General features: G+C 45.4%; 1 protein-coding gene and 1 pseudogene across 4 annotated transcripts in view; one reads left to right on the top strand and one right to left on the bottom strand.

The window, feature by feature from the left end:
- The window catches only part of AFAP1L2 (actin filament associated protein 1 like 2), a 122,629-nt gene that overhangs the window by 65,314 nt on the left and 30,308 nt on the right, over nt 1-27,007 (bottom strand). Inside the window, exon 1 of one of the 4 annotated variants that reach the window (XM_075131065.1) lies at nt 2,194-2,283. The exons of the other annotated variants lie outside the window; for them this stretch is intronic. The gene's annotated coding sequence lies outside the window, so the exon portion shown is untranslated. Of the gene's footprint in view, nt 1-2,193; nt 2,284-27,007 lie in introns of those variants that run through there. 4 annotated transcript variants of the gene reach the window in all.
- Nucleotides 13,078-13,424, top strand: LOC125639577 (small nuclear ribonucleoprotein F pseudogene; annotated as a pseudogene).

The following is a 27,007-nucleotide window of genomic DNA, read 5'->3' as shown; positions in this document are numbered from 1 at the left end:
ATCCATAAATATCACTGTCTTAAAGCACCTTCCAGCAAACTATTGCCACTGCTGAAAACGAAAGGAAGAATTCTGCCCTTACAATTAAATGAATCCCACTCTCCTTCCTCTTTTCTGTTTATTAATAGCAACAACTTCTTCTTCATTTTTAGACAGGAGAGGGTTTCTGTCGAGCCTTCAGGGAAAAGTTGTTTCTTGAGGTCTGGATTCATATGATGGCTAAGGCATTGGTTTATCTGTCTTATTGGGTTTCCCCGAGGTGTTGTTTCTTGAAACAGAGACTTCACATCACAGCTGTACAAAGCAATGTTTGCTCTGCTGATTGCTGGCATGCTGGGTCTAGTATTATTAGAACCAAGCATATGTGATGTTAGATGAGATTTCTGCAAATTTCAGTGGTTTCAAGTTGTTGGGGATCTGGGCCAGATTTGTGTGTGCTTAGAGTCACACATCTTCATGACACTGTTCAAACATGCCCTAGGACTCAAAACGAAAAACTCAGCTGAGGACCGCCACATTTTACGTCATTTCTACTCAACACAGTGAATCAGCCTGAGAACCCTCAACACTTGGCCCAGTTCCACCAGATAGTTTGCAAACCTCTTAGTGAGCCTGGCCTGAGTTACCGGTTTGTAAAAAAAAACCCAAACCAGGGTTGAGTTACAAATATTTCGGCCCATTCTGGAACGGGTCCAGCTACCATGCCTGTGTTCATCATTGTTTCCACGTTCTCCTTGCCACGGAGAATGAGCATCCCACCACTGAAGCCAATGGAGCTGCTGGTGTAAAGCTGAAGTAATGCGGTGATTATTAGGCTATATAAGTGCATATGTCTAGTGTGAGGCACTATTGCAATAGCAAATGATCAAATGAACCGAGTACCAACCGAGTACCAACTAGAATAACTTCCTTCCCCATCAAGCGCTTTTCAAGATTTCAAGATTCATTGGCCGTTGCCCCTTACAGGAAATCTGACAATATTACTACAGCAAATGCTAATGCTGCATTGTACAGTAAATGCTAACGCTGAAAAACACAAAGCATTGTTCTCCCTTGTCATCTTTGTCTGAGTCAGATGAAGGAGGTAGGGAAGTCCAAGGTCACTGGCAGTATAAGACCTACAAAGTGGCAAGGACAGGATCTTGTGCTATTCTACAAGGATCCGGTGATTAGTGGCAAGCATCCACAACTAGATCAGTGTGAGCACTCTGTAGGGAAGGGGCGGTGAAGATGTTTTCATACCTTGAAGCTGTCACGTGGACCAGAATGTGGTCTCCTGATTCTTGTCCAGATTCCCTTATTCACAGTGTGGCTGTGAATCTCAGAAACTAACCAAATGAGAGTTTCATTGGCAGCACACAGTGACTAGGGAAACTAGTTAATGACGATGGTTATTTTTCTGTTTGGCCATTAGAAAAGCAGAAAAGAACCCAGTGGCAATGACCAAAATTAGTTTCTCCCATTATTTGATTTAACTCCTGCATGCTGCCATTTTCTTGAGAATAACCTATGCTCATCAACAGAATTTTAGCTGTATCTCACACCCAGACATTGGCATAGACAATTAACATATGACTCAACATCCGCTCAAAAGAGAAAGACTTAGCAGGTTGGCTATGGTTCAGGTGCAATCCTGTGAGTCATATGGGAGGAATGAGCTCTTAGTGACAGAAACTACTAAGGGGAGTCCTTCAACACTATGACTAACTCTTCTCTTTGTTTGCTTTGTGTTATTTTTCAGCTCTCTTCCCGGAGTTATTTAATGTGTGGCAGGCATGGCAAAAACTCCCTAAAAGTGGGGGGGGAGGGGGGAGCCCACCGGCACCTGAACCATGGCCCTCCTCCTTCCCCCCCCCAGGCCCAGCTCCCACACAGCCTTCTACCCCCCCCCAGGCCCGGCTCCCACGCAGCCTTCTACCCCCCCCCCCCGCCCCCCAGGCCCGGCTCCCGCGCCGCCTCCTTCCCCCCCAAGACCACATAGCCCTCCCACTTTTAAAAGTGATGGGGCCATGCCCCATGGCCCCCACTGTTCCAATGCCCCTGATGTGTGTCCACAGCTGAAATAGTTTAAGGACACAATAACCATTTCTGTAATGTAGGAAACAATCACAGCCTCAAAATTGGCCAGGATTTTGGCAGCATGCTCTGAAACTGATGTGACTTAAATCTCCATTCCAAACCATGCATACTTACACGCCTGAGCTTCTCCCACAGCTCTGCCTCTAGGGTCCTATTCAATCAGACTCACCCGCTATAACTTCACAGGTTCAAAGGCATAAGTGCCAGGTTGCCAGAAATTACGTCCAGACATTCATACAATGTGATACGCTGAATAGAGGAAATTTAAAATCAAAAAGATTAATGATGGGAGAACACAGAAGTGTTCAGATGATTGGTTCAGTTCAGCTAAGCAAAGCTCTTCTCTTTAGATTCCATGAATACCCCATCTTATCCAAACTTACACACCATTCATTAAAAAAAGTTAAAATCATAAAATTTGTCCTTCTTTATTGCCTTCCGTCAAGGATCTATTAGTGTTTTACATATACACCGGACTCTCGCTAGAACACGAGATTTGGGACCCATGCGCGGTACCGCGTTAACGCAGGGACTGCATTAAAATGAATTGCAATTAAAGTAATTAAATTTGGGATCCATGGACGCGAATGCGTTATATGTGAATTTGCGCTATATAGACGCGCGTTCTAGAGAGGGTCTGGTGTACTAATTAATTCAGCCTCAACACCTCTGCAAGGGAGGTATGCGACAGAAAGCCCACTACTGAAAGGCAGCCACCTCTGAGAAGGGATGCAGCATAGGTTTAAAAGACCCGAGCAGCACTATACAACAGTTTAGGGCCAACAGTTCAGGATAGGACATGAAGCAGACCATTACATCTGATTGAAACTGCATGGGAAATTTAACTGGAGAGGATGACCCAAGTGGGAATCTGGCTGCGAACTAGAGTTTACATGGCTAAACTCCCAGAAAGCATCCTGGGATCCTTCATGAGCACACGTGGTAAAGATCTTTGGTGAAAGATGTCACTTCCAGCAGCAGAGCACCTGTAATCCCATGCTGATGCCCTGACTCAGTGGAAGGGTGGGTCACCTACTGAATAACCATCACCATGTCCGGCAGCTCAGGTTGTTCCATCCTGGTTTTCAGACCAACCTTGCTGAGCTTGTGAGATCTGATGGGACCAAGATGGCGCAGGTCTTTTGTACACTTTATTAAACAGCTGATCTCATGTATCTTGGTACAAAAAAAAAGTTCTTTTAAACGTGAACTGAAAACCTGATAGCATTGTTGTGCAATGGAACAAGTTTGGTTATTGGCCATAAAATAAAACATTTTCCCTTGACAACTGCTCCTTGAGATATTGGCATGGTTGGAATGGTCAGAGTAGATACTTTGGCTCTCTGTTTTCAGTGTGTATTTAAGGTAAGTCACATGCAGACTGAGAACTGCAGCATCTCTATTCTGTCTCCAGGCTCCGCCATATGGTAGAGAACAATTGTGAGAGAAGTTTGCCCAACATTTATCATCACAGTTGTGCCTACAGGCCCTAGCTGAGATCAGGACCCCATTGTGCTAGGCACTGTGCATATGCGTAATAAGAGACAATCCCTGCCTAGAACAGACAAAGGCTAGGAGGGAACCAGATACACAAAGAAGTGCAACGCCAGTGGTAACGCCAGCTGTCCTGACTCCAGGCTAGTGTTCTTTCTACTGGACCCATCTGCTGCCTTGTCTCTGTCCCCTTTCCAGTAAGCAGGGGAAGTTACGTGCAACCACAATGCTGCTCCTGCATATCGAGAAGAGACCAGACCCTGCTTCATCTCCCTGGTTACTTTGAATCTACCTAGGATTACAGCCACACGTTACCCTCTTTAGTCATAGGGTGGCGCTGTGGGTTTAAGTTACACTGCTCTGCCCATCTTACATCTTTAATCTTGTCTCCTCTCACACCCCCTCCCATCCCCATGCCCCAAACAAGACCAGACTTGATTCCCCCTCGCTTTCTTTCTCTGGGCCTTTTGCCATGGCATCCCCATGTGTGAAATGCCCCACCAATCACTTTTCAACTCAGACCGGTATCTCCTGACACACTGCAAAATAAAGTAACAGCGGTACTGATTAATGGAACCCCAAGGTGTGTGACCATCTGAAGAGAGCAAGCATGTGTTATGACTGTAACCCTTCTCCTTCCTCATCTTTCGCCCACTGCTTGGCACCCTCTACTTGGGCAATGTGAGACTGTGATCTTTCTGAGGAAAGAATAATGGACCAGATCCTCAAGTGTATTCACCCTGAGAAGAACCTGGAGCAAGTTATGGAGGGGCACCATGTGAGACAGAGCACAGATCGGGCCCTAGATTTTACCTTCCAGCTTAATACACAACTCATTGCTACAGAGTTAAGACTTTCCTTCTTCTGCTTTGCAGAGATGTGGCAAAACTCTCTAATATAGACCTGGCCTCAGTGAGAGGAGACTCCAGAGAGTGTTTCTCAGTCAACATCAGATATGGGCCCAAACCAGAACACTGGGCACAAACCCCACCCTCACCCCAACCCTTTGGATAGGTCAGATCAGAATCTAAGCTTGACAGCTCGGGCCCATCTCTAGTCGAAATACACATGCTCCCACTAGAGAGATGCTTCTTATTCTGTCTTTCATTGCAAAGAAAAACATTAAAATCATTGCTTACCCACTTTCCTTGTTTTTTCCCATTGCTAACAAACAATTCCTGTAAGTGCATGACACAGGAGCAAGACCGTGGGTTGGTTCTGTGAATTGCTTGTCCCACACTTACCTCATCATTAAGGAATAGCTGCAATATTCTGAGCTCTCTTTTAGAAGCTTCTGTGAAATAAGGAGTCCGCTGCTGATTGTACTTACACCAGACTAACTCCATAGGGTGTGGTAGGTGTCGTTCCTGGTTTAGGCTAGTGTAAATCAGATCAGAATCTGGCCTCAGAGCGTCTTCTTTGCAACAAGATGGAAAACCAGCAATAAAAACAAACCCACCCAGAATCAGGAGGATTCAGAAAACACACACCTCCGACATAAAATTCAACTTCTGTTTGAAAATTTTGAGACAGGATATATCTTAACTGAGTTGACACATCTGGTTCCCAGAAGGACCTTGGCTTCAGAGCTGCCCTGGACAGAACAAAACTTTCCCTAACACCCAAGAAAACAGAGAGAAGATGAAAAGCCTGAAATAAGCCACTGAAATCATCTAATGAATACAGAACTAAAATCAATGTAAGGGGACTCTCAGCAGTGGTAGGCTCAGCAATCTTGGCCCCTCCAGTTCCCCAAATTATCCCTATTCAGCAAAGCGCCTAAGTACATGTTGGACTTGGAGCACAGCCCTTGACCCCTGCGCAACAGAAAAGTGATCAGAGGGTCTGCTGTGTTCATGTATTCCCCTATCCCAGAGTAATGAAGCCAATTTCAATACTTAGGGAAAAACCAAACCTATGCAAAAGCCAGTTGCTGCAGCTGACCTACCCCCTCATGGCCCATTCAGCAAGGTAGTTAAGTACATGCCCCTGACCTGCCAAGGCTGGGGGAGAGGCACCTATGCCACGGCCCCAGTCCCGGAGCTGCCGCAGCAGGAACAGGTACCTCTCCCTCTACAGCCCAGGTGCTGCTGCGGGAAGAGAGAGGTGGGGAGAGTTGCCCCGGGGCAACCTGCACCCAAACCACTCATCCCCAGCCCCACCCCAGAGCCCACACCCCCAGCCAGAGCTCTAACCCCCTCACTCCTCATCCTGGCCCCACCCCAGAGCCCACACCCCCAGACGGAGCCCTAACCCCCTTACCCCAACCCTGAGCCCCTCATCCCCTCCATCCCAGAGCCCATACCCCCAGACAGAGCCCTCACCCCTGCCACACCCCAAGCCTCTGCCCCAGCCCCAGCCCCACCCCAGAGCCTGCATCTCCAGCCAGAGCCCTCATCCCCTGACTCCAACCCCCTGCCCCAGCCGTGAGCCCCTCATCCCCAGCCCCACCCCAGAGCCCACACCCCCAGCCAGAGCTCTAACCTCCTCACTCCTCATCCTGGACCCACCCCAGAGCCCACACCCCCAGACGGGGCCCTAACCCCCTTACCCCAACCCTGAGCCCCTCATCCCCTCCACCCCAGAGCCCATACCCCCAGACAGAGCCCTCACCGCTGCCACACCCCAAGCCTCTGCCCCAGCCCCACCCCAGAGCCCGCATCTCCAGCCAGAGCCCTCATCCCCCGAGTCCAACCCCCTGCCCCAGCCCTGAGCCCCTCATCCCCAGCCCCACCCCAGAGCCCACACCCCCAGCCAGAGCTCTAACCTCCTCACTCCTTATCCTGGACCCACCCCAGAGCCCACACCCCCAGCTGGAGCCCTCACACCCCTGCACGCCAGCCCTTAGTCCCCTCCCACATGCCGAACCCCTCGGCCCCACCCCCACCACATGAACGTTGCTATGTGCACCAATATGAAGGTGATGTGCACCCATATGGAGGTGTTGTGTCACACATCACCTCCATGTTGGTGCACATAACAAAATTCATTCCACACATGTGTGGGAAAAATTAGAGGGAAGGAGATGTCACTTGCTCTCTGACATCACACCTCCCCCTGAATCTCAGTGTGGGAGGGAATCTGGACCTGTCTTTTCAATACACTCTGAAAACTTCCCTAGAAATGAACTTCATTTGCTCTCCAGGTGAGGTGCATCCTAAGGGATCTGACAATGAAAGGAAAACTGACTGGTACATGCATGAATATCCCCCAGACTTGTGTTCCCAGTAGCGAAGGAGCCAGGAGCTATGTTATTGTTTAATACACTATGAATAATAATAATCAAGATTCTGTCCCACTTCCAAGTTCTCTCCATAATCTGAGCAGCATTAACAAAGGCAAGAAGGCAAACAGAGAACATCCCCAGGGGACATGAAAACACCCAGCTATTCCCAGAATACGAACAGATTAGACAGCCACAGCTGGAACATGCCTGGGAGCAGACTCCTGCTGCGTAGTGTGGCCTCCCAGTACAGAGCTCTCACAGGCAGTGCTACAAACAGTGGGTCAGGAGGTGCATTCCTCCACTAAAAATACTCTGAGAAAAAATGAATGAGCAGCAGCACAGCTCAGAACATACAGCAGCAAAGACTGACTTTACCTACAGGATATCATTTAGACTGAGCACTTCAGGGCAAGGACCGTCTCTCACTGTGTGTTTGGATGCACAATTGGGCTCTGATCTTGGTTCGGGTCCCCTTGGAACTGCTGTAATAAACAATAATAATTTGTATTATTTGTATTGTGGAAGTGCTTAGGGACCCCACTGTGGTAGGCACTGTGCCAAGAGATGGTCCCTGCCCCAAAGAGATTGCAATCTAAGCAAACAAATCCTACTCTCTTCTGTGTGGGTGAGCTGGGGGATGGAAGGAAGACAGATGGTAAAGATAGAAAGCAAGCATCACCACATCTAATCCCCAACACACACGTGCTGGCAATAGGGAAGGATCACTCCCTATCACTCAAAGGAACCTTAGGAGCCATGCCCAGATCCATAGGAGAGTCACAAGGTGTGGTCTGTTAGTAAGAGTCGATGGCCATGCCCCACAGCAGCTGCTAAGCCTGGGTACATGAGGCTCAATATTCAGAAAAGTGAACTCCACTCAGCAGCGCTCCCTGCCGTCTTCAGGGAACGGTGTCTTTTCCAGCAGGAGGTGAGCCGTGGAGGATGCAGTGACCCCCATAAGAGGAGCTGGCCCTCCATTAGTCATAACAAGGACTGTACTTAGCAGCAGGAGTCACTCGTTTAAAAAAACATGTCTGAAACCAGCACCAAAAATAAAAGACAGTAACAAGTTCATTGCCATCAGGCTTAGAGTTATGGCAGCCAGACACCAGGGTCCTGTATGCAAGCATCCTCCTGGTAGAAATCCACTATTCATTACACACTGAGGGGGTGGACAATGGATATTAGTGTCTGCGCTACCGCGTTACAATCTGGCCATGGCTAAGACTTCCCTTGGCTCCTGGGTACTAGAAGTCAACCCATGTATTAGCTTTTCATTCCAAGATAGCTGAAAGCCATCACCAGACCATTGATTAGAACTTTATGGAATTATGAATGAATAAAACAGAAATCCCGTTGTCTTAAATCTCCATGGCACGACCACATGAAAAGAGAGGTTGCAAGAACAGACCAGATCCTTAATCCATCAAATCCTGCTTTCAGCTATGACCAGTATCTGGTGATATTGCAGAGAAAAGTGGACCTTCCATAAGACAGCTTGACCCCTGAATCAGCCAACATGGTCTGGTGGCTGGAGCACTGGACTGAGACTCAGGAGACATGGGTGGTCTCCCCAGTTTGCTGCTTTTTGCCTACCACAAAAAGGCCCTGATCTCAGCTGGGAGCTCTAGATACTACAATAGTAGTGACCACATTTCCTGAAGAATAATTTTTTATTACCCTAAGAGCCCTCTATCTGATCCATAGATTCCAATGCCAGAAGGAACCATTGTGAGAGTCTAATCTGACCTCCCGCAGAATCCAGGCCACAGACTTTCCCCAACATAATTCCTAGAGCATACCATTTAGAAAAACAGCCAATCTTGACTCAAAATTTGCCAGTGACTGAGAATCCACCATGACCCTTGGTAAATTGTTCCAATTGTTCTTCCTGGCATAGAGACAGGTGTTAATATTGGTTATACAGTCATCTAGTCCTTTTTCAAAACTGTCCAGCCCTGTTAAAAAAAGCATTTGACTCTTTGACCTAAGTTAGCGAATTCTAGAGGCTGCGTGTGCAAAGCAGCACAAGCATCTCTCTGGCTCTCTAGAGCCGTGGTTCTCAACTGGGAGTATATGTACCCCTGCGGGTACGCAGAGGCCTTCATGGGATACATCAACTCATCTAGATATTTGCCTACTTTTACAACAGGGTACATAAAAAGCATTAACGAAGTCCGTACAAATTACAACTTCATACAGACAATGAGTTGTTTATACTGCTGTATAGACGATACACTGAAATGTAAGTACAATATTTATATTCCAATCAATTTTAGAATTTATGATAAAAATGAGAAAGTCAGCAACGTTTCAGTAATAGTGTGCTGTGACACTTCTGTATTTTTTTATGTCAGATTTTGTAAGCAAGTAGTTTAAGTGAGGTGTAACGTGGGCTATGCAACACAAAAATCAGATTCCTGAAAGGGGTACAGTAGTCTGGAAAGATTCAGAGCCACTGCTCGCAGTGCTTTTCAAACGCTTTTCATTTATGGACCCCTAAAAAATTTCAGATGGAGGTGTGGACCCCTTTGCAATTCTTAGTTTGCAGAAACCACTGTTCTATCATAACAACCTTTCGTGGACCCCTTAGACATAGTCTGTGGACCCCCAGGGGTCCATGGACCACAGGTGGAAAACCACTGTTCTAAAGGCTTCTCTTTCTCCACCCCAGCCTAATTAGTCACTTGACCTGCCTATTATGGGACTGTGATATTTCTCCCCACTTGGGAAGGAGAGCTGACTGAAACACAAGTAGGGCTGGGCACAGTGCCTCTTAAAAGGGGCAGTCACCCTGTGACAAGCTTGCCATATTGCAGATGGGGAAAACAGAGAGAGTAGTTAAGGCCCAGATTTTCATAGGTATTTAAGCACCTAAAGATGCAGATAGGTGCCTGGTGGGATTTTCAAAAGCACAGAGGCACCCAACTCCCACTGATATCAGCTCAGTCCAGCTCTACTTATCTCTGGGAAATATCCCGTTGCCACTTGGATGCTTAACATAGATATTATATTAGCACAACCATTACCACACTAGTACAACATTATCCAGTCCTGTGAAATGCTGAGTTCTCTGGTGAGGAGCTGGGGGCACCTTACATTCCAATCACTTTCCCTGTCAGGACAAGGTCTTGAACTCACAACACAAGGAGAACACACTTTCAGGAGAGCATCCCGTGGGAGCTGAACAACAGTTGTCACATGCCAGACTGGAATTGTCAAGCTAATAATAATGCATCAATTTTTAACAGTGAAGGTCATTAACCATTGAAACAATTTACCAAAGATCAGGGTGGATTCTTTTTTAAATGAAGATGGGGTGTTTTTCTAAAAGATATGCTTTAGGAATTACTTTGGGGAAGTTCTATGGCCTGTGTTATACAGAAGGTCAGACCAGATGATCAAAATAGTCTCTTCTCACTTTTTCTTTACATTTACCTACCATTAGTTTCATAATAAGTAACTCCTTATTCTAATATTATGGGAGGATGGAGTGATCAGCTTCCATTGTATCCTTCAGATTAGATTGTCTGCAATGGTGGAGGTTGTGATTTTGTGGAGAGGACAAACATACAGATAGACATTTCCCCTTGGTCTCTATTGGGAGACCAAGTGTACTTCGATTTCCAGAAAGCCTTTGACAAGGTCCCTCACCAAAGGCTCTTATGTAAATTAAGTTGTCCTGGGATAAAAGGGAAGATCATTTCATGGATTGAGAACTGGTTAAAAGACAGGGAACAAAGGGTAGGAATAAACATTAAATTTTCAGAATGGAGAGGGATAACTAGTGGTGTTCACCAAGGGTCAGTCCAAGGACCCTATTCAACTTATTCATAAATGATCTGGCGAAAGGAGTAACTGCTCAAGATAGTTAAGACCAAAGCAGACTGTGAAGAACTTCAAAAAGATCTCACAAAACTAAGTGATTGGGCAACAAAATAGCAAATGAAATTTAATGTGGATAAATGTAAAGTAATGCACACTGGAAAAAATAACCCCAACTATACATACAATACAATGGGGGCTAATTTAGCTACAACTAATCAGGAAAGAGATCTTTGAGTCATCGAGGATCGTTCTCTGAAGACATCCACACAGTGTGCAGAGGGAGTCAAAAAGGCAAACAGGATGTTAGGAATCATTAAAAAAAAAGGATAGAGAATAAGACGGAGAATAACTTATTGCCCTTATATAAATCCATGGTATGCCCACATCTTGAATACTGCATACAGATGTGGTCTCCTCATCTCAAAAAAGATATACTGACATTAGAAAAGGTTCAGAGAAGGGCAACAAAAATGATTAGGGGTTTGGAATGGGTCCTATATGAGAGAGATTAAAGAGGCTAGGACTTTTCAGCTTGGAAAAGAGGAGAGTAAGGGGGGATATGATAGAGGTCTATAAAATCATGAGTGGTGTGGAGAAAGTGAATAAGGAAAAGTTATTTACTTGTTCCCATAATATAAGAACTAGTGGCCACCAAATGAAATTAATGGGCAGCAGGTTTAAAACAAATAAAAGGAAGTTCTTCTTCACACAGCGCACAGTCAACCTGCGGAACTCCTTGCCTGAGGATGTTATGAAGGCTAGGACTATAACAGGGTTTAAAAGAGAACTGGGTAAATTCATAGAGGTTAAGACCATTAATGGCTATTAGCCAGGATGGGCAAGGAATGGTGTCCCTAGTTTCTGTTTGTCAGAGGGTGGAGATGGATGGCAGGAGAGAGATCACTTGATCATTACCTGTTAGGTTCTCTCCCTCTGGGGCACCTGGCATTGCCCACTGTCAGCAGACAGGATACTGGACTGGATGGACTTTTGGTCTGACCCAGTATGGCCATTCTTATGTTCTTATTCTTAAGGGAGGGGAGTAGCAAGATCATACTGTTACCCCTTTTTGACCCAAGCAATTAGCCAAAGTTTGGGGCCCTGTGGGGCCCATTAGAAAGAGAAATTGATTAAAGCATCAGGTAGCTTTGTAAATAAAGAGGATTGCATCAAAGAAGGAACCAAGTCCTGTTTCCCTGAACATAAGAGAAATCAAACGACAAGAGATGGTTCCCTTCAACCCAACCCATCACAACTATCCTACCATCCTTCCTAGGGTCCAGAAACAAGCCCTCTCCCCTTTGGTGAAAGCAGCTTTTACAATGTTCTCCTTGGAAAAGATAAATAGAATTTTTGATCCAAGTATGATGTGCTTTTGCCACAAAAAATCGGTACTATAGTGAACGAGGAAATGCCTCCCCTGGATATAGGCATCCTCGTGTGAGTTTCTTCATTAGGAAGAGATCAGCAATCAGCAGTAGTAGTGAAAGGAGAAAAGGGAGAGAAACCAAGAGCACAGCAGTCAGAAATTCCTTGCTGTTATTTCATTAGTCTGGGGGCAGGAAGAGGGTAGGGAGAGCAGAGGGAAAAGGGTTTCTCACTTTGTTTCTGTATATTTTCCATAAGTCTCATGCCTACTGTGACAAAGTTCCTCCTCTGCCTTGGTGGGTCCTGTGCTTATTGGTGGATTTGCTCGCCTCAGAGGTTCATGGCAGCCCTCAGTTTGGCCACTTTCGTGGCTCAAATCTGCCATTCACTCAGTTAGCCTCATCACTGGCCAGCATGGGGAAAAGGAAGAAGAACAATCCCCACAGTCTCTGCTGATCCACCTAGTGGATCGGGGAACAGGCCAGAGACCTTCCCCTCTGGTGGAACCCACAGTCCAGGTCAACTCCTCCAGTATCAAGTAGGAAATTGCAGGGGGGATGGAGGAATGGGGGGAACCCGGGCCCGCCCCCTACTCCAGGTTCCAGCCCAGGGCCCTGTGGATTGCAGCTGTTTACAGTGGCTCCTGTAACAGCTGCGTGACAGCTACAACTCCCTGGGCTACTTCCCCATGGCCTCCTCCCAACACCTTCTTTATTCTCACCACAGGACCTTCCTCCTGATGTCTGATAATGCTTGTACTTCTCAGTCTTCCAGTACTACGCCTTTTCACTCTCAGTTTCTTGCACATCTTGTTCCCAGCTCCTCACACACACAACACAAACTGAAGTGAGCTCCTTTTTAAACCCAGGTGCCCTGATTAGCCTGCCTTAATTGATTCTAGCAGCTTCTTGATTAGCTTCAGGTGTTCTAATCAGCCTGTCTGCCTTAATTGTTTCCAGAAAGTTCATGATTGTTCTGGAACCTTCCCTGTTACCTTACCCAGGGAAAAGGGACCTACTTAACCTGGGGCTAATATAGCTGCCTTCTATCACTCTCCAGCAGGTGCACGTAATTTTTGCAAGTAATTTTTGTTTTTACCACTGCCTTGTGCCAGGCCGCGTTACGATGAGCTTGCCCCTGAACCCCAAGCCCTTCCTGATCGGGCTGACAGGGAAGCTGGTGATGGTGAAGCTGAAGTGGGGGATGGAGTACAAGGGCTACCTGGTGTCTGTCGACGACTACATGAACATGCAGCTTGCAGACACAGAAGAATACATAGATGGTGCATTGTCAGGACACCTTGGTGAAGTTTTGTTAAGATGTAACAATGTCCTGTACATCAGAGGAGTAGAAGAAGAAGATGGAGAAATGAGAGAATAAGTTTGTATATTTCTGGAAAATAAAGATCAGTTTTTCACCAAAAAAAAAAAAAAAAAAATCACTCTCCTGTAGCCTTCTGGCCTGACCCTGTCGCACTACATAAATCCACTGCTTTCTGCACCTGATGCTGGAGGGCTGCTGCTGAGATACATTCAGCCGTATGGCCACTGCCCCAAGAGGCTGTTCTGGGGATAGGTAGGGTGCAGGGACACTCCAGCAATGCCCCAATAGCCTTTGCCACACCCTATTGGCTACAGTTTGGGGGGAGGGCACAGATGCCTCTATGGCAGCTCCACAGGAGCAGAGAATTCTTCCCGCACAGGCAAATCTCCCACGAGCTGGCTAAGCTGTTCCAAAATGTGTCTGCGGATCAGACCTGGAATTCATAAATCTGGGGCCTGTAAATGAGATCAAAATAAGGCCCCAGCAACTGGAATTGTCAACACAACACACTAAATTCCTCCATCAAGTCTGGTCCTTTGGGAAGAGAGAAAGAATCATGCTTTCCCCTACTGCCCCCATCTTGGATGGAGTCATGAGCATTAGAAATCAAAGTGCTTTATTCTTCTAGCCCTTTCACCTTTCTGTTCCTCCCTAGTGCTAATACGTGATGTTTTCCAAGGAAAATTGAGCAATTTGGCCCCATTATTTTATCCCTGGTTTTCCTGAATCTTGCCCTTGGTGATCCCATTACACTATTGAAATTTATTTGTTTATATTTGCAAATGATAAAGCAGAGGTGTTGGAGACCCTACAACTGCCTTTGTATCTGCCCAGAATCATCCAGCTTTCTCCACCAGTCCTATGATTTTCCAGCCTTTCTTTTGTAAATATACACATGGAGCCAGATGACTCAGCCTATTGTTCCTCCTCCTCCCTCCTCCCCTCCCCGCCCCGATTTAAAGCTGAGATATGGGCAGTAGCACATGCTTGGGTGGAGGGAGGGGTTACTACACGTGAAAACAATGTCACGTTTTTTCCAGTGTGCATTTGTTTTTCCATGCAACTCCCAACCTCTCCCACAGAAAGGATATGCAAAGTACGGGGGATAAGAAAATGCAAGAAACTTATAGTGTGGCTGTGATCGATTTTATAGTGAAGCAAGATAACTTCCAAGGTTTAACCATCAATCTACTATCTTACTGAACAACTGGAGTTAACCAGAACTCTTCCCAAAACAATTCTCAAACAGCATTCCCCAAATGCAGCTGTTGACGTTGCAGATGTTGAACTGCTGCCGATTAACAGAGTTTATGTCAATCTCATCTCTTAAGCAGAAGAAAAAAAAATATCCTGGAATCCATCTCTCCTCACCCCCAAACACCACAAACTGCTGGACATTTGGCACAGCCCTGCTGTGTTGGAGGGATGGAAACCATGACAGTGGTCCCATTTACAGATGTGCACTTACACTAGAAAGCACTCCTGCCCAGCCAAGCTGAGACCCAGATGTTAGATCATCTGGCTCGGAACATCCCAATGAGGCTTCCAAACCTCCAAAAATAGAGGGCAGCCAAAGAGAATCTCCACAGCAAACAAGGATTCATAACAGGATTGGAGAATAACCTTACTGCAGGTTTTTACCCAGATTTTTCCCTCATAGGGAGGGAAAAAGGCATCTGGCAAATTCCTATCCCTGTTTATTGCAGTTTTGTGGTAGCCCGCAGGTCCCAGAATATGAGACACACAAGGTGAGTGAGGTAATATCTTTTATTGGACCAACTTCAGCAGGTGAGAGACACGCTTTCAAGCTACACAGAGCTTTCTTCTTTAGCTCTGGAAAAGGTACTTAGAATGTCACATAAAAGAACAGATTGTTGAGCATAAATATTTAACACATATTCTAAGAAAGAGAAGGTGGGTGAGGTAATATATTTTATGGGACCAGCCTCTGTTGGTGAGAGAGACAAGCTCTGGGGCATGGACTCACCTCTGGCGGTTCCCGGTCAGCTGGGGTGCAGAGGCACGCTTCCCGCCTGTCCTGGCACTGCGGACCACACTGCACCCTGGAAGCGGCCAACAGCAGGTCTGGCTCCCCCCACCCAGTTCCCATTGACCAAGTGCAGAGCCAGTGCTCGGGGCGGGGGCAGCGCGCGGAGCCCCATGGCCCCCCTGCCTAGAAGCCGGACTCACTGCTGGCTGTTTCCGGAGCACAGCATGGTGTCAGAAAAGGTAGGCATTAGCCTCCTTAGCTGGGCAGCACCGCTGATGGGACTTTTAATGTCCCAGTTGGCGGTGCTGACCCAGTGCCTTACATGCTGGGTCGCGACCCACAGTTTGAAAAACACTGTGCTAAGAGACCATTCAAAGTGAAGTGGCCTGTTAACAGCTTTCCAGTCATAGGACAAAGAACTCAAAGACCCTCCCACAAACCACAATTCATCCAGGAATTCGAGGATATTATCAAATCCTTCTTCAAACAACTGCAAGAGTAACTCTAAAACATCATCTTCTGTGAACGCACCCCATGGACTTTCTACATGCTTCCCAAGATACACAAACAAGGGAACCCACGCAGACCCATCATATCTGGCCATGGCACTCTTACTGAAGGAACATCAGGACTCATAGAAACCATCCTCAAACCATTCACCACACCACCCTCCTTCCTCCAGGACACAACTGACTTCCTCCAGAAACACTGCAGTATTAACAACCTCCTTCAGAACACCATCCTTGCCACCATGGATGTCACCTCCCTCTGTACCAACATCCATCACAATGGCAGCATCGCTGTCTGCCTCAAATATCTACAAGATAATGGGCAACGCTCAGATATCCACCTCAAGCACATTGCCAAACTCATCCATTTAATCCTCACCCATAACAATTTTACATTCAACAACAAACACTTGGTCCAAACCATGGGAACAGACAGGGGTACTACGATGGCTCCCCAATCTCTTCATGGGCCAACTTGAGGAAGAATTTCTGGATAAATGCACAACAAAAGCAATAATGTACCTGAGATATATCGATGATATTTTCATCTTCTGGACAGATGACCTAAATTCCCTCATAGATTTCAGCCACAACCAACACCCATTCATCACAGTCTCTCTCAATTACTCCCATATCAGCATCAACAAACAACTATATACAAAAAAAACCCACAGATCACCACACTTACCATCAAACATCCAGTAACCACACAAAGAAATCTGTTTTCTACAGCCAGGCACTCATACCACAGGACATGCTTCTAGGAGAAAGTGAGCTGTGGCTCACGAAAGCTCATGCTCAAATAAATTGGTTAGTCTCTAAGGTGCCACAAGTACTCCTTTTCTTTTTGCGAATACAGACTAACACGGCTGTTCCTCTGACACCCAAAATGGGGATTTGGGGGAACCTTAACTCCTAGTTGTCACCTACCACCCTACACTGGAACCCAAATGGAGTATCACTGTACAATTACAACCCATACTCAATGGAACCACATCCTGAAAGAAATCTTTCCTGAACCCCTTCTTCTGGCCTTCAACCCGCCCCCCTTCACCAAACTCATCATCAGAAGCAAGCTTTACACAGACCAAGACCCACCAACTCAATGCCCCAATACCAACTATGAGGGTGGAACTAGAAATCACTATGCTCTCAAAATGAGCTCACACAGAAAAATGATAAAAGACAAACACACCCGATCTGACCTGTCAGTCCTTGTCCTCAAAGGAAATCTGCACAAGGTCTTCAAAAGACAAGCCCAGAAGCGTAAATTCATAACTTTGCTAGACGGGCTTAAAAAAAAAGACACTGGATTTATAGCTTATTGCTACAACCTGTAACCCACTAACTCCCCCTTCTTTGTCCTATGACTGCAGAGGTGTTAATGGGCCACTTCACCTTGAATGGTCTCTTAGAATATGGGTTAACTACTTTTGCTAAAAAATCTGTTCCACTGTGTATTTGTGACACTCCGAGTACCTTTCCGAGGCCTGAAAGAATAGCTTGTATAGCTCGAAAGCTTGTCTATTTCACCAACAGAAATTGGTCCAATACAAGAATTTACCTCTCCTACCTTATACCCTGTTTATACATCTGAGGATGGCACCAACCCTTTTGGCTGCAGCATCATAGTGGGAACTCACTGTGATGCTGGCAACCCAGGTGCCAGCTCAGAGCAGAGTCACAGTTTGTCCGGGTGGCCAGATAGTCTGGTGAGTCTAAGGGGACTGTCTGTGACTCTGTGGTCAGAGTGGTCTAGTGATCCAGGAACTCACATTTGTTACTGGTTTGATTACATCTAATTACAGCACACACCAGCAGCTTGGGGGAATCGGCCCTGTTTTCTGACAGTCTGCCCTGAGGTAGGGGCACTCGCAGTGGTGAGCCACTTCAGACAGTGTGACACTCATGTTTAGCTGTATATCCACCATGACCTCCAAGTCTGTTTCAGAGTCACTGCTAACAATACTACACAATCACATGACTCCAGGAACTGGCACTTTAAGAAAACCACCACGTATTATGTATGAGCTTTGAGTTAAAAATGGCAAGAGTTGACAACACTGAGATATAGAATTAGGATACTCTCATGGTCACAAAAAGATCAATATTTCAACGTTTAATGTGATGTAAGGAATTCCCCTTCTTCCTTCAAAATGACATGGTACTTTGCTAATCATTGGGAACATGTTTATATGTCAAGAGACAAGAGGCTCACTTCTGAAATCTATAAAATAGACCTCGTGGCCAAGGCAGTTGCCCTTGTCTCTGGTGCCAACGGAGATCTCAGCTTCAATATTTTAAGGACAATACATCATGAAGCATCTGATTCAGTGTAAGCTGGGGGCACAGATCATCTAGTTTAGCAACAGATAAAAGTGTCTCAGTCAAGAAGGTTTCCTCTTTACATTTTTATTGTAGCTATTTTAGAGTGTATTTTTTTTATAAGTCTACTTCTTCCCACGCCCTGCCTCCCAAGCTCAGAATACAGGTCAGCTGGGTAACAACTGGATATGGGACTATTAAAAAGGCATTCCCTGCTTATGGATCTAAATCATTTTTATAGAGCAGGGGTAGGCAACCGGCGGCAAGCGAGCTGATTTTCAGTGGCACTCACACTGCCTGGGTCCTGGCCACCAGTCCGGGGGGATCTGCATTTAATTTAATTTTAAATGAAGCTTCTTGAACATTTTAAAAACCTTATTTACTTTACATACAACAATAGTTTAGTTATATACTATAGACTTATAGAAAGAGACCTTCTAGAAACACTAAAATGTATTATTGTGACGCGAAACCTTAAATTAGAGTGAATAAATGAAGACTCGGCACACCACTTCTGAAAGGTTGCCGACCCCTGTTATAGAGTTTCCTGTATTTCTGATTTGACCTTCACTATAGGTATGTAGCTGCAAACGTAAGGGCAGCTCCACCTCTTTAAACTGATCATTAGAGGCAAAATTCCCTCTCGTGCTGAGGGACAGGACAAAGCTTATGCAGCACTTGAATGCCACTTGTGCCATATTTTGACTGTTTTACTGGTGCATAGGCCTCCGGCTGGCCCTCTGCACACATGTGAACTTCACCGTAGGAGCGTGATTGCTTGTGTAACTCCTGAAGAAAACCTTGGCTTTTGTTTCACATCAACTCATTTTAAACAGTCACTGGACTATAGTAACCTTGTGATGGTTTTCACTAGCACATTCTATGGCTGGGGGACCCCAGTAACAAAGTCCATTCTGATGGTGGGGGGGATGTGAATGGTGTAGGCAACCCTGACTCATTTGTAAGAGCCACAGCTACCCAGCTCACGCCACAGAAGTGGGGGGCCTCTGGCCAGACAAGAAGCATATCCAGAACCAGGGCCGGCTCCAGGCACCAGCTTTCCAAGCAGGTGCTTGGGGCGACACTGAGAATGGGGCTGCAGTCCATGTCCCGTGGTGGCAATTCGGCGGCAGCTCCGACGCTCTTCCGTCTGGGCACGGCAGCGGCAATTCGGCAGCAGCTTTGCCACTGTAGTGGCGGCGGCAATTCGGCGGCGACTGCTTGGGGCGGCAAAACTGGTAGAGCCGCCCCTGTCCAGAACACTGATGAAATGTGCCGATTCAGCTCATCCCCTGATTAGCCTTCCTTGGCAGGGCTGTTACGGAGCCCCATTTGCACACTGAAAGTACCTCCCTCCAACATAACCGACATGAACAGAACCCACAGCTTGTAAGAGGAATGAGCCTGAGTTACAACTTCCCCAACGTTCATGGTTATCTGAATCCAGTGTTGGTTTGGCCCATTGTAGGGGTGGAAACTGCCCCTAAAATTCCAATCAGGGTATGTACGGATCTGAGATTCTTTAAAATTCACCAGAGTTCAGAAATGATCAAAGTTCATCTAGAAATGGACAGCACCCCCGCCCATAATCAATGGAGACATGGGTTTGGGACTGCACAGGCATTGAGGACAATGTTTAGCTTTATGGGGCTTCCATTTTGTTTTCAAATTTTAAATGAAGGATCCCACAGTGGACTTCTTCATCTTCAGCACTGATATGAGCTTCACATGAGAAACTCTTTTTTTCTTGCCTGAGTTATTGTCCATCAGGTTTCTGTAAGTGCAGCATGTACATTTTCCCCTGTGCAGAACCACTAGAGGGCCATTTTGTCACCTCCAGAAGACAGACAAAAATAGCTACATGAGTAGCTGGACCATTTCTCTGGGACATCTAGACTGTGCTGACTACAGGGGTGTGAACTGCAGCGTGCCCCAAAGTGCTGTGCTCTAATTGGCCCATGGGGATGCTGCTGGCATAAACTAAAAGATAACTAGTTTGCATTAATGTCGTCTTTCAACCACTTATGCACCCACAGGCATTAATTTCACCGGGACCAGTTTTCCCTACTTTATCTATGAGAATGTCATGTGAGATGATGTCGAAAGCCTTACTTAAAAATCACCATATATAGCACCCGTATGCAGGGAGATTTATTTGTGCTCATCCTTACCAATTTGTCCATGTTTCTGCTTTATGTAAGATTCCTTTTTGATTTTCGGGTCATTAAAGAGCTCCGGATGGAACCATCGTGGCCTCTTACTATTCCTCCTAGCTTTCCTTTGCATCAGCGTCGTTTGCTGTTGTGCCTTTATTATTGTCTCCTTGAGAAACCACCAGCTGTCCTGAATGCCTTTTTGCCTTAGATTTTTCTTCCCCTGGGACCTTCCCTACCAGCTTTCTGAGTTTGTTAGAGTCTGCTTTTTTGAAGTCCATTTGCTTCTGCTGCTGCTCTCACTCCTTCCTTGCCTTAGAATGATGAAATCTTTTATTTCATGATCATTTTCACCCAAATTGCCTTCAACCTTTAGATCTGTAACAAGTTCATCCTGGTTAGAATCAAGCCTAAAAAGGGTTGTCCTCATGGTTACTTCCTCCGCCTGCTGAAACAAGAAGTTGTCCCCAATACACGCCAAGAACTTACTGGACATTTTGTTCTTTGCTATTTTGCTTTTCCAACAAATGTCTGGATAGTTACAGTCCCTCCGTTAATACCAGATCTTGTGTTCTGAATATTTCCATTATTTCTTCTAGGAATGTCTCATCCACCTCTTCCTCCTGATTGGTGGCCTATAGTAGACCTCTACCATGAAGACACCCCTGTTTCCCTTCCCTTATATAGGGAAAAGCTTTTAAAAGTAGAGAAGGCCTAAAAAGAGGTTGCTAGTATAGCAAAAACTCTCTATAGCTTGCACCAGTTCCCTGGAGGGAATAAGGTACCCAGTATACCTGAGTCTCAACTAGGGCTTTTGCCAGCACATCTATGTTGGTTAGGGGTGTGATTTTTTCCCCACAAACACATCTAATTGATATAGCTATGCCAATAAAACTTTCTAGTGTAGACCAGGCCCTAGAGACAGGGAAAATAAATTCTTTCTCTCTAAAGAGAAAGCGATGGGAAGAGGATAAAGTAGTACATGACCTCGAATGCTTAGTTTAAGGCATAGGACAGGGGTCGGCAACCTTTCAGAAGTGGTGTGCCAAGTCTTCATTTATTCACTCTAATTTAAGGTTTCGTGTGCCAGTAATACATTTTAACGTTTTTAGAAGGTCTCTTCCATAAGTCTATAATATATAACTAAACTATTGTTGTATGTAAAGTAAATAAGGTTTTTTAAATATTCAAGAAGCTTCATTTAAAATTAAATTAAAATGCAGATCTTATCAGTTTAGTGTGATCCTTGCCCTTGCTTTTCCTTGCTGAGTTTTCCAACGTCTGACACGTATTTGGATACTTTAAGCTGCACACAGGCTTCTGAGTTGTTAACCGGCTCCGAGAGGGACAGAGGACAGATTTCATGTGTGAAAATACCTGTTCACACAGGTATGTGGATCCAAATGCTGAAAGCATTGCCAAGGAAATTTTCTTCTAACAGTTAAATGTCACTGGCAGGGACGTCCATCAGGTCAGAATAGAGGTCCCATGATCTCTCTCGGTAGCTTTAAGTGCACTCCGCAATCTCCAAACTTTGATGCCCACAATTCTGAGCTTTTTAACTGAATGAGCTGCATTTCAAAATCTTCAACACCCATCCACTGAAATACAGACAAATCCAAGTCGCTTTCATTGAACTTTTCAGGTTTAATTAGAAAAAGCATTGGGCCAAATTGCTGGAAATCTTGAAATCTGTCAGAAAATTCTGATTCCAGTTCTTGCATGTACATTCCAATCTTGACGACAAATGCAGCGCGCTGTTCCATGTGGCGTGACAGTGATGTAAGCAGTAAATCAGGACTTAAAAATATCCCAGCACAGTGGCACTGGAACAATTTTTAAGGTGGGGGTGCTGAGCTGCACCCCCTTTTGCCCCTGTCTGCACCCCTCACTGCCCCTGGCTGAGGCCAGTGGGCCATAGCTGGGGGCAGCTGCAGAGGCCTGGGCTAGCAGCCGGGACCCCAGGCTGGCAGCAGAGCCCCCCAGACCAGTGACCGGGACCCAGAGCCAGCAGCGGGCTGAGCGGGGCCGGCGGATGGAACCCTGGCTGGCAGGGGGCCGGCAGCCAGTACCCTAGGCCAGCAGCGGAGCTCCCGGAACCGGTGGCCAGGACCCAGGCAGTGTCAGTGCCTCTGAAAATCAAATCACGCGTGCCATAGGTTGCCTACCCCTGGCATAGGATGACACATTGCATCTACCAAGAAAGGTTACCGAGACACTGGCTGTGGTCAGAACTGGAGATAGAGAAAGCCGACTGACTACTAGGAATGACAACAAGAGAGATCCAAAGGTTGCCCATTGATCACTGAAAAACAAAAATTGCCTTGTTTAAAAACAGGAATAATGAAAAGAGAGGAATGGAGCTTCCAAAAAGCAAACGCTCATTTCATAGAAATTAGAAATGGAAAATACCCCTTAAGTCATCTAGTCTATCCACAGCCAATGCAGGATGGTTGCATCCCATCTCCCATATCTCCCAGGGGTTTGTCTAGTCTTAATCACTCATGTGATGGGGCTTTCCCCATTTCCCTTGGAAGACCATGAGCATGTCTAACTGAGCATTAAGTGACATGGGATTCTGTCTAATTATTATTACTTACATTAAAGCAGCATCTACACAACAAAGATCGGAGATGGGCACTGCACCACCACATTGTAAGAGACAGTCCCAGCTCCAAACAGTTTGCAATTTGAAGAGGTAAGACAGACAAATGGTAGGAGAAAGGAAATATCCCAATTTTTCAGATAAGGAACCAAAGGAGAGAAAGGTGACATGACTTTCCAACGGGATACACAGCAAGTCACTGGAAGATCAGGGATAGAATCCAGATGACCTGACGCTAAGGCCATGTCTACACTAGTGAACTGTACCGATGCAGCTGTACCACTGTAAGATTGCTCGTGCAGCCGCTGTATGCCAACGGGAGAGAGCTCTCCTGTCACCATAATTAAACCAACTCCAACAAGCGTCTCCCACCCACATTGTGCTGTCCACACCGGCGCTTCTGTCAGAGTAACTTATGAGGCTCAGACAGGTGTGTTTTTTCACACCCCTGAACAACGTAAGTTATATTACGGCTATGTCTACGTTGCCCCTGAGTTTGGACTAGAGGGGTGCAAATAGCAGTGCTGCACTCTCTCTCCCGTGTGGATGCTGCAGGCACAAACTGAAAGGTTCCTAGTTTGTATCAATGTAATCCTCTTCAAAACAGGTGCACACTGCTACTCACACCCCAGTAGTCCGAACTGTGGGGCAGTGTAAGCAAGTCCCTACTCATGGCCCTAGCCATTAGATCACACTGCTTTCCCACCCTACATCTTGCTCAGTTATCCTCCTAATGCAAGTAAACAATCTTTAGGGTTTTTTCTGAGCATTAGTTATGACTTTTTTTTTTAAATGGCAAAATGTCCTTGTTATTCCCAACAGCATGGCTACACTAATGCTGATGAAAGGAAGAGACATAAAGGAGAAGAAATCCATAGAGTGGAAATTCAGGCCCTTGCACTGTGACTGACATAGATGTAAAAGAGTTACTACAAACACACCCTCTATGCTAGGTTTCAGAGTAACAGCCGTGTTCGTCTGTATTCGCAAAAAGAAAAGGAGTACTTGTGGCACCTTAGAGACTAACCAATTTATTTGAGCATAAGCTTTCGTGAGCTACAGCTCACTTCATCGGATGCATACTGTGGAAACTGCCTCTATGCTGTAAGGGCAGGACTGATGCCAGAATGAGCATGGCTTAAGCTAATTACATGCCGTGATGATGCAAACCTTGGCTCCAATTTTGCTCTCCCTGAAGTAACAGGAGTTATGCCATAAACTTGAACAGCATAAGGTCCAGGACCTTTATGTGCATGTGTAAAAATGCTTTGTCTGAAGTTTACAGAAATCTATACTGAACAAATAGAGATACCCAGGCTTGTGACAGAGATTTTCCCCTTCTCTCTTAGAAGTGACTGTTGAGCACACTTTAAACAAAATAAATAAAAAAATAAGGAGCTGAGTGAAAAAAAAATGAGAATTTCCATCCTGTGGGAAATTCTGATACTTCAACATTTGTTTTAATTATGAATAGGGATGAAAATTTCAAATATCAAATTTGTCAGCTGGTTCCACTTTAAACTGCAACTCCCTAGGGTGCCACATTGCCTCTTAGGAGCTGCAGTTCAGGTGCCCGATGGTCCCATTTTCCCCTACGAAACTGGGCCATCTGCTGGCTTACGCACTTGTTCTGGCCCACAGGCCAATTCGGTCAGCCCCTGAACACATCAGCCCCTGCAGCAGACCTGCTCTACAAAATGGAGTCCACTTTGCGGCATGACTTTGGGTGTATGGTGCATGTGAGGTCATGACCTCACATGTATCATACTTGTGAAGTCAAACCACAAGAAGGAAGCCACTTTATTTCTGTATGTGGCCTGTGGAGGGGCTGCGTGGACCATGGAACCCACATCACTGAAAAGATTGTAACACCTCTCTGGCCAGACTGCATCTCCCATGATGCACCTGCAGGCATCTGATTCTCATGATACCATCATGTGGCTCAGTCAGAGGAGAGATCGCATTGCATCCTGGGAAGTTCAGTTTAAAGTTGGACTGACCTGAAATGAAATGTTTTTGGTCAGTTCAACAAACTGAAATATTTGGAGTCAGGTCAAACAAACACAAAACAAAATATTTCGTTTCAGTTTGTCTGAAGTAAAACATAAAAAATGTGAAATTTGGTTCTGTAGAAACTGCATTTTCTTTTGAAAAAATAATTTCAATGGAAATTTCACAACCAGTTCCAGTTATTTTATTTGGTCTATTAGGACCAAGACGTGGTCCCATTGAGATCAAAGGGAACTTTGCTATTGACTTCAGTTGGGCCAGAATTTGGCTCTCAGAGTGATGGATAATCTGTTTTACAACTTTATACAACAAACCAGGAAAATCACTACTAGGTTTTTAGTCTGAAGATGATATTTCAAATGAAGATGCTAACATTTGGCTTTGGAAAGCTTGAATAGCTCTGTCCAGGCAGGCATGATTCAAGAGGATTAGTGGAATCAGGGACATGGTAAATTTCACAGAATAAGAAGTTTATCCATTGCAAAGTAAATAATGGCTCCATATTTGCCAAAAGATATTTGTCAGTTTCCTAATATTAAGAGACACTCACACTTTAATCTGAAAAGGGCTCATAAATCCCTTTGCTCCTGGACCACAACCACTTGTGTCCAGTTACTGTACATTTCCACAATTGTTCTGAGATTTGGCAAGCTCTCCAACCAGCTGGCTGGTCTCAGATCATCCAGATTGGGAAGAGAATATTTTTCCTCCCAGATTTCTCAGCAGCTGTTTCTCAGAGAAGACATATGCCAACTTTCAACAGGTCTGGACAGAGCTTATGCAGAAAAGATATGCATTTGCTTTGTCATTGGACCTGGCACCTTTGAGAGTGTCCCCCTGTGAAGCCCCATCATAAGCGTGGTTTCTCCTCCATACAGAAAGTGTCTCGAGAGTTAAGCAGAAGAGGCTTATTTATTGCACCAAATGTAAAGGAAACATATGCGGTGTCAAAGGCAAAATTATTGGGTGATCGTGCGTTTTAAGCCAAACTCTTCTCCATATTTCAGCAGGCAATTTTTGTTAGTTAACCCCAGGAGACAATGCTAGTGTCATTGTATTTATTATTATCCCCCAGTCACGGACCAGGAAAGCTATTGTGCTAGGCATACACAAAATACAATGACAGTCCCTGCCTCCAGAGTTTACCATGTAAATACAACATGTCTGGCTTTGACATTATTTTGGAAGAAGGCTCCTGAACATCCTCTACCCTGTTGTTTTCCCCCATGCCTGGCTTCCCCGGAGAATATGCTTTGAATGGGTGATAGATCGTCTTGATTCTAGTTCACAGATGTTTTTATACTGAAGAAATAAGAAATAAAATTTTCTGCTCACGTCAGCTTTACACAGCTGTTCCTCCACTGATTTCAGTGGAGTTATTCCTGATTTGCATCAGCATGAGAGCAGAATCAGCCTGAGGGAGTTTGCATTTACTTCATGTATCCACCTCCTTCTCTTATTTTATTTAGTTAGAAACAGCTTTTGGTCAAATCATTCCATCCTTCTCTCTCTGCCTTTGGCATTTCTCTATTAATACTGACCCACACGCACATTCCACTTTCTGTGACGGCTGAGTCCAATTATGGTTAAAGGATGGGGTTTTTGCCTTGTTTGTTGAATCAATGGCATCTTTTCTTATATACTAACCCAGTTCAGACTGGTGAACCAATTTCATTTTGGGAGACTCTCTCAGAGGGATCATTGTTTCCTGCCAAATGATCCCATTTAGTTAATATCTACTAGTGTGAATGGCTGATATTCATCACTAAATGAATTGCCAATTAGCCGGGTGCAGCATTGTGGCAATTCTCACAGACCGCTCAAATTTACCTGCAATGCAATCTTCTCTCCAAAATCGTCATTTGCTTTCTTCCCCCCACCCCCACTCCCCAGCCCCGCTTTCAACCTCATTTAAAATAAAAATCAGTTGGCAAATGTTAGCCTGTTTCATGCCAAATTAAACAAGCTTTCAGATTAGTAATACAGATGCTAGGCCAGATTCTCAGGATATGCCAACTGGCACCCAGTTCCGCTCAGAAGGTTGAAGGAACAAAGATGGCTTTAAATGGGATCATCTGTAAATTGCATCGACTGGTA

This window comes from Caretta caretta, chromosome 7 (assembly GCF_965140235.1).
Source record: "Caretta caretta isolate rCarCar2 chromosome 7, rCarCar1.hap1, whole genome shotgun sequence".
Classification (NCBI taxonomy): Eukaryota; Metazoa; Chordata; order Testudines; family Cheloniidae; genus Caretta; species Caretta caretta.
Note: the sequence above shows the minus strand (reverse complement) of the source record. Positions and strands in the feature narration are given on the sequence as shown.